The sequence below is a fragment of the Barbus barbus genome (genome assembly GCF_936440315.1).
Source record: "Barbus barbus genome assembly, chromosome: 2".
Taxonomy (NCBI): Eukaryota; Metazoa; Chordata; class Actinopteri; order Cypriniformes; family Cyprinidae; genus Barbus; species Barbus barbus.
In genome coordinates, this window is record NC_136730.1 from 43719562 (window position 1) to 43729061 (window position 9500).

The following is a 9500-nucleotide window of genomic DNA, read 5'->3' on the forward strand; positions in this document are numbered from 1 at the left end:
CAGGGAAAAAAGTACCCCATGTGCACAATGAAATATACTGCTGTGTTTCTGATGTTGTGGGCCTATATTTCTGCTGGAGGTCCTGGACATCTTCTTTAGACTCATGGCATCATGAATTCTATCAAATACCAACAGATAAAAAAATCAACAAGTGACTGACTCTGTTAGAAATCTTATAATAGGCCATGTTTGGATCTTCCAACCGTACAATAATCCAAACACAAACCTCAAAAACAACACAAAAATGGATCACTGAGCACAAAACAAAGCTTCTGCTGGCCATTCCAGTCCTCTGACCTGAACCCTGTAGAAAATGAGTGAGGTGAACTGAAGAGCGGAACTGAGGTGAACTGAAGAGCTTGCGTACAGAACTACCATAGGCTCAGCACCATCCTACTTCCACTCACTATTACGAAACTACATCCCCTCCAGAAGTCTGAGATCTGCTAGTGAGCGACGCCTTGTGGTGCCATCACAGAGAGGCTCAAAATCACTCTCCAAAACATTCTCGTTCTCCATTCCTGGCTGGTGGAATAATCTTCCCACCCCTATCCGGAACGCCGGATACCTGGCAATCTTCAAGCAACAACTGAAAACTCATCTCTTTCGGCAGTACTTCACTTCATCCTAAACTCAAAAAAAAAAAAAAAAAAAAGAAAAAAAAAAATTAATTTCCCTCTATCTTTCTCTCCGCTTACTAGCTTGTACTTATTTGAACAATGACTGAGACTTGGTGTTAAGATCACTTCCTCTGTCTGATTGCCTCTTCGAGATTCGCTTTTTGTATTCCCCAATTGTAAGTCGCTTTGGATAAAAGCGTCTGCCAAATGACTAAATGTAAATGTAAATGTAAGAGAAGAAGCACCAACATGAATCTGAAGGGTCTGGAAAGATTCTGGATGAAGTAATGGTCTCTGATCTCTTGTCAGGTGTTCTCTAACCTCATCAGACATTATAGGAGAACATTTAGAGCTGTTAAACTGGCAAATGGAGGTTTCAAAAAGTATTGAATAAAAGGGTGCCGTTAATTTGTGGCCAATGTGTATTAGATAAAATCATTTATTCATAATGATATTTCCCCCCATTTTAAATACTTATTATCCAATGAAAGGTTAGATTTTTGTGAATTTTTAAAAATCTTTGATCATATTTATCAAGGGTGCCGATATTTTTGGCCATGACTGTACATTAGGGCTGTCAAATGATTAATCACATCCAAAATAAAAGTTTTGTTTACATAATATATGTGTGCTGTGTTCTAAACTGCAACATCATCATTACAAATGAGTAATTACAAATAGCTATATTAAAATACATGACATACCAGTTTCAATAGAAATTATATTTAAGTATACTTTAGTTTATCATTAATGCTTGTCAGTACAAATTCAGCAGAACTTTAACCAGATATCAAAAGCAATATAAGTTATGTGAAATTACACATAAAGATATACTTCAGTTCTACTTAAGTGGGTCAAAAAAGCATTCTTAAAGGAGTATTTCACCCGAAAATATTGTCATAATTTACTCACCGCCATGCTGTTCCAAACCTGAATTAATTTCTTTGTTATGTTGAATACAAAAGAAGATATTTTGAAGAATTTTGAAGAACAAAACAGTTGTTGGTCCCCATTGACTTCCATAGGGAATAATTAATAATAAAGGATGACAGAAAGTCGATAATAAAGCCAATTTACTAAATAATACAATAAAATTATTAAATAATAATAAAGCCAATCTCTCCTGTGAATTGCCAAAATACAAACAGCACATCACATGTCCCACCAGAGACAGTAATATATTGGATCACTGTTACACAGCAATAAAAGATGCATATCACTCTGTCCCACGGGCAGCTTTGGGGCTCTCTGACCACTGCCTGGTTAATCTCATACCAACCTAGAGGCAAAAACTTAAATCTGCTAAACCTGCATTAAAGACTGTATAGAGATGGACCAACGAAACAGAGTGGGTTGTACAAGCCTGTTTCGACTGCACTGATTGGAACGTTTTTGAAGCTGCTGCCACTGATCTGGACGAGTTCACAGAGACTGTAACATCCTATATTAGTTTCTGAGAGGATATATACATTCCTACCAAGACTTATTTAACATTCAACAATGATAAGCTCTGGTTTACAGCAAAACTCAGACATTTTCATCAGGCCAAAGAGGATGCCTACAGAAATGGGGACAGAGTCTTGTACAATCAGGCCAGGAACACACTGAACAAGGAGAGTGGCTAAAAGGACCTACGCTAAAAAGTTGGAAGATCAGTTCACTTCCAATGACTAAGCTTCAGTGTGAAAAGGTCTGAAAGCCATCACCAACTACAAGACACCATCCCCCAGCACTGAGGTGAATCAACAACTTGTTGATGAAGAATGATAGATCCTGTTTGTGGACTTTAGTTCGGCCTTCAACACCATCATCCCAACACTCCTCCAGACCAAACTAACCCAGCTCTCTGTCCCTAACTCTATCTGTCAGTGGATCACCAGCTTCCTGACAGATAGGCAGCAGCTAGTGAGACTGGGGAGATTCATGTCAAACACCTGCACCATCAGCACTGGAGCTCCTCAGGGCTGCGTTCTCTCCCCACTGCTCTTCTCCCTCTACACCAACGACTGCACATCTAAAGACCCCTCTGTCAAGCTCCTGAAGTTCGCAGACGACACTACAGTCATCGGTCTCATCCAGGACGGTGATGAGTCTGCTTACAGACAGGAGGTTGAGCAGCTGGCTTTCTGGTGCAGTCTTAACAACCTGGAGCTGAACACGCTCAAAAGAGTGGAGATGATAATGGACTTCAGGAGAAACCCCCCTGCACTCCCCCCACTCACCATCATGAACAGTACTGTGGCTACAGTGGAGACATTCAAGTTCCTGGGCACCACCATCTCTCAGGACCTGAAGTGGGACACTCACATTGACTCCATTGTAAAAAAGGCCCAACAAAGGTTGTACTTCCTTTGCCAGCTGAGGAAGTTTAACCTGCCACAAGAGCTGCTGAAACAGTTCTACTCAGCCGTCATCGAGTCTGTTCTGTGCACATCATTAACTGTCTGGTTTGGTTCAGCTACAAAATCAGACATCAGAAGACTACAGAGAACGGTTCGGACTGCTGAAAGGATTATCGGTGATCCCCTGATCACCCTACAAGAACTGTATAGATCCAGAGTGAGGAAAAGGGCTCAGAAAATCGCTCTGGATCCCTCGCATCCAAGTCATACCCTTTTTGAACTTTTGCCATCTGGCCGGCGCTATAGAGCCCCAAATAACAGGACAGTCAGGTTCAAGAACAGTTTCTTCCCCCAGGCAATCTACCTTATGAACAGTTAAATGTTCCCCACGTTATGCAATAAAAATTTGGAATAACCTTATATTTATTTGTTTCCACCTACATCTTAGCACATCCCTGCATCTCATTCTATTCTATTCTATTCTATTCTATTCTATTCTATTCTATTCTATTCTATTCTATCATCTATAACATAACTGTATAGCATTTTTGTCTATTTATATTTACATATGTGTATTTTTTATTCTCATCTTATTTGTATTGTCTGTGTGTTCTTGTCTATGTGTTCTGGAAGCTTTTGTCACTGAAACAAATTCCTTGTATGCACAAGCATACTTGGCAATAAAGCTCTTTCTGATTCTGATACTGATTCGGAATACTATGGAAGTTAATGGGGAATATCAACTGTTTGATTAGCATTCTTTAAAATATCTTCTTTTATGTTCAACATAAGAAAGACATTTATACAGGTTTGGAAGGACATTAGGGTGCATAAATGATGACAAAATGTTAATTTTGGGTGAACTATTCCTGACTAATTGCATTTAGTATAAATCTGAACTAAAGCATTTTCATTTAATTGTTATGTTCTAAAAATTAATTTAATTGCTATAATATGTAATTGTCTGAAAACATTACATTCAGTTCAGACCTAAGCATATACTTCTGAAGTATACTATTATTAATCTTAAAGCATATTATAAAAGAAGAGTACATATTTTACAAGGGTGTCCTACCAGTAGGTGTAGCCCAAACTTTGACTGGTACTGTATAGCTATATTTGTGTGAATCAATAGCATTCACATGTTCCAAATATTGCTAATACCTTCAGGAATCCTTATATCTTTGCGGCTGCCACCTTCATTTAGTTTCTGCATATTCAAATTTGTTACAACAATGATACACTGGAGAGCCAGTGGCCAACTAACATAATTAAGAAAACTAAAACCAAACTGTCAAATACACTATTAACACATGTCCTTAAAGATAATTGACATAGAAAAAAACTTTATGATTTTCACCACCAGGTGGCGAAGTTAACTGTGTGTATTTGCTCTTGGCGTACTTCAACTCCTCACTGAAGAATGTATGTGATAAGATATGAGATATGTAATATTTTGGTCAAATACATTTTCATGGTTTGATCATGAAACCAAGTGAAGACATGCTGTATTATCTCCATGCCAAAATACTCACTCACGTGATTCATTTTCCATTGTGCAGTGAAAAAGACCAGACAACACAACCAATCAACATTGTCTAAAAATGGTTGAGCAATGTTTCGATGTTTTTCTAAAACACTTTAGAGTTTTAGTTCCCTCAATTATTGAGAAACCAAACCACACACACAACTCTAGTTTTTTCAGAGCACTTGTGCCTCAAACCTGATAAGCCACAACTTCAGCATGATGTCAGAGACATGTTTCTCTTCCACGTTCTGGAAGATATCACACAGTACACTCTTGGCAAAACCAAGAGTATTTTTTTCACCAACAGTCCGCACTTGACAAATATAACACAGAGAATGCCTTTGAATGTGCAGTGTTTAGGAAAGGTCTCTAAAGTTGGCCAGTTTGCATCCAGGTCCAACGTAAACCACTAAGGGAGCTGCAAAACGAATTTCAGCCATTTTAGCTTGCATCTCTGCAAAACATCTTGAGCTGGATGAAGGAAGCGAAGACAGAGCTCCTTGTGATTTCTGCCTACCCGTCAATCGAATAGCACAGTTCAGTTTAGTTGTACACTACTACTAATGCCATACAGGGGTATGTTTCACAAAAGCATTGTTAGCCAACTATGGTCACAAGTGCCATTTTTACCAACAATTCAGTGTTTCCCGAAATCATAGTTCAAACGAACATTCACAAACAATATCCAAGACGATGCACTCATATTACTAATGGGAGAAAGTGCAATACAAACTATAAATCCTGCCTTTTAAATAAAAGAGGCAATTGTATCATTGTATCATCGCAGCTTCCGTTAGAAGCTCTGAAGTCCTGAGATACACACTTAAGACCATGCTTTGGCTGGACCAACCTGACCAAATGCTATCTGAGCATAAGAAACAAAATTTCTGACAGGACCACTATCATCAAAGATGATTGACAATTAGCATACAGTTTGGATTGGTGCTATGGTTCTGTTCTGGGCAAAAACTCCCTGCCCATCCATGCAGCCTAGCATGGATAAAATCAGAGAGAGCAGTGATAACCCCCCTAGGGTAAACAGAACAGAAACAAATATCATTAACGTCCTTAACGACATTTTAATGTAACAACATAATTCAAGATAAAGGAGTCTGATTCAACATGGAAAAACAGAAGGTCCTGACTTTGGACGAAAGGAGGAGCTGGGGATGGAGTGGGATAATTAGCTGCTGATCAAAGCGATAAAGCGTAGACAATAGAACTTGACAATTCACTTAACTTATTTTTTAAAATTATTATTTACTTAATAATTTGAAGGCAACGGGTTTCCTACACTGTAAAAAGTGATAAGTTGACTTAACTTAAAAAAATTGAGGAAACCCGTTGCCTTAAATTTTTATAAGTAAATAATAATTTAAAAAATAAATTAAGTGAACTTGACAATTCACTTAACGTATTTTAATGCAACGGGTTTCCTCATCACTGTAAAAAGTGATAAGTTGACAACTTAAAAAAATTGAGGAAACCCGTTGCCTTAAAATTATTAAGTAAATAATGATTAAAAAAAATAAGTTAAGTGAACCTCACAATTCACTTAACTTAATTTTTTAAATTATTATTTACTTGATAATTTTAAAGCAAGGGGTTTCCTAAATTTTTTAAGTCAACTTATCACTTTTTGGAGTGATTAAGTTAAGTCAGTTTATCACTTTTTACGGTGTAGGTAGACATGGATTAGCTGATGCAAGCATGACTGACATGACCTGCCAGAACCAACTCTATGCTTGATTTATGGGGCAGTTCATGTTCAATTATTTTTGCTAATTTGACATGTTATTCATGTGAGTTTGGCAAGTAGTTTTTGCGATTTCAGAATTTCATCATTCAAGCAGATAGGGCTTGGTCTTGGATTCCTGAAATATCAAATATGGCCGCCAAATGAAATAGCTTGGAATAACTGTATGTTTCCTCATGCCATTTACGGTCAGTGAACGAGCGGCTCCTGGTTCTTTCATCACAACAAGGCACATTGACGTTTTCCAAAACCTTCACTCTCTCTGCTCCTCTTTGGTGGAACGAGCTGCCATTCTCTACTTCTATACAAGAACTTATGATGTCCTTCAAAAACAGGAAGCTCAGGAGAAACAGGAAGTTCAGAACATTTGGGGATGAACTCCATGGTCGTGACAGGAAGCACAGGAAACTCATGGATGTCGGATAGTGAGAGGATTTCACTGCAGGGTTCAGACTGGGCTCTGGGCTGCTCTGGTGGGAGTTCACTGGTGTTAATGATGACAAACCTGAGACTATAGCAAGGATGCCAATGCCTCTTTCCTCCTCCTTCCTTTAGTGGTCCGTGGGTGGTGGGTGCTGCCTCCAGATAGAGGTGCCATCTCCATGAAGTGAAAGCGGATTTTATACAGTACATCCGCAGTGAATGACTAAGAAGCAAGGGCAAAATCAATGAAGCTTTAAGTACACACAATTTGGTTTCAAGGCAGGTAAGTCCATGCTTAAAAGCATCTTTGACAGTAGTTTTATTGAAGTCAACCACATTCGGCGTTCAATTCACATAGAGGCGTAAAGAAATAAATACACTCACTTTGTCATAAAAGTGCTGCTTCTTGTAATTATAAGAGCTATATTTAAGGTTAACTGTGAATATAACTACTGTTTCAAGTAATTTTTTTAACTTATAAAATGTTGTGCTATTGGAAATGGATCAATAAAAATGAGAAATAAATAAATGAAATGAGCATTAAAATAAATGTAAATTAAAAATAAATAAAATAAATGTAAAGGAGAAATATTTTTATGTGCATTCTACCAATTTAATAGTTGAACTACTTTAGTTAAATTTAATATTTATTAATATCAGAGGTAACAACTCTGTTACTTGAAAGTACAGATACTGCTGGTCAAATATTACTCCATTGCAAGTGAAAGTTGTAAAGACAGATTTTTACTTAAGTAATAGTACAGAAGTACTTGCTTTTAAAAGAAATTAAGTACCAAACTAAATTTCTGTTTTTTTTTATGTCAATGCACTGTTTTATTATTGTTGTATTTAATACCTGCGATACCTTATGCCTCTGAAGCAACTTACAATACATTGAACCTACTAAATACACTAACTAGCTTGTAGTATATCTTTGGAATAAAGAGCTTTTAGCATGTTAAAAACCTACAGACTGCATACAAGAGAAATAAAACCCAGCAACACAACTGTAGCTGAATAACTTTACAACAGCAACACTGCTTTAACAAAAAAGCAAAACAGCAACAGGTTTATTTGACATCAAAATAAACATTCAAAAATGCTTTCTAATCACTCTCATGGTGCTTTAATGTCATACAAAGAAGGGTTTGTGTAGCACTGCTTCATGTGAAACACCTATTGTGCTTTGTTAGGAGACACTCAACAGTTCTTCTGTGGCTTTATAGGTCATATTTATAACTGGTCAGTGTTCAAAAAATGCTGGAAAATAGCCTATTAGTAATCACTCTTGTAAGGTTACGCGAAGTCTAAAAAAAGTCACATTTTAGAGAAGAAAAAACTTTCAAAGCTGCTACAAAGTAACGCCTTTCTACTTCCAGGACCTCAATAGAAATGTATCGGAGTGAAAAGTACAATATTTGCTTTCAAATGTAGTGAAGTTAAAGTCATAAGTCATTTAGCACATGCTTTTTTCCAAAGCGACTTATAAATGAGGACAATGGCAGCAATCAAAATCAACAGAAGATTATAATATTAATATTGTTTATACTTATCGACATGTACTTTTCCCCCCACATGCTATAGCTAAGATGTGTATGTAGGAATTACTGCGTGACGGTGGAACGTTTAATAATGTTTAAAGTTGCATGCAAAGCAATCCCGCACCATTCAGACAATATTACTGTAATTTAAAATGAATAGTTTGTATGTTTCTACCTTGAAACCGATAAATTGATTAGCACTCTTCTCTTGTCCATGTCAAGTTGTTCATGGCATAATTTGTGGCGCGCTACTGATTAACCAGTGTAGCTCTCAGCACTTCCTGTTGGAGGAAATAATCACTACATGATTGCTCAGGTACACAGGCAGTTAGTCTGGCATTTTTGAGTGTGAGTATTTGATTTAACAGCAATATCTTAAATTAACCCCTTTGACTATACACATTTTAAGTAATATCACAAGACTCAGTGTGTAAAAATATAGTAAATGTTTTATCAAATTACTATAAATGACATATTTCTGACACCAGCTCATACGGAAACAAGTTCAGTTTTTATTGCCAGGATCCCTCAGGTTCACAATACTTGATCAATCCCTATTAGTTCAAAGAAACAAGTACAGCTCCAGTGATCACCATATCATTTCTTTGTATGTTTTGACTGGACGGCACATTCCTGTCGGTCCAGTCATAATTCTTTCCGGATATCATAGACCAGTGTGCATGTGTGGGTTTGTGGTTTGCCATACACTTACATTTTTTTTGTTTCATGTGACAATACTTGTTTATAAAAGTGCCTGCTAGTGATTCTGTTTTGGGAGCTGATCATTTATGGGATTGGTCGATATACTGCTATTTATTGGCAGATTTGGCAATTTAGAACAGTCACTGACATAACTACTAATAGGGACTAAGCTTAATCTGTAAATTTTGGGCATGACATGGCTAGCAACATGACATAAAAAAGAGCAACGCATCTAAGAATGATCGCTAACAAATTGGAAAATGCACATTCTTAGAAGTGGTTTGGATTGTTTGTAAGAGGCTTTTAAATGCACAGTCTGCAAATGCCACAGTTGTAGTGGAACGACGCGAAATTTGGCACTACAACAATCATTTTTCCAAGTTTATCTGCATGATTTGCATTGCTTGATTTCCTGGAGTGGCTGTGGCTTTGCTCCTGTGAAAGCAGGCCGTACTTTAAAAGACCTTACAGATGTTTCAGTGCATAATATAAGCATCACATTTAAAACAAAAGGAGCAACATTTTGTAAACAACAGTAAAACTGAATTGTAACACATAAATCAAACAGTAAAGCATTACCATATGATG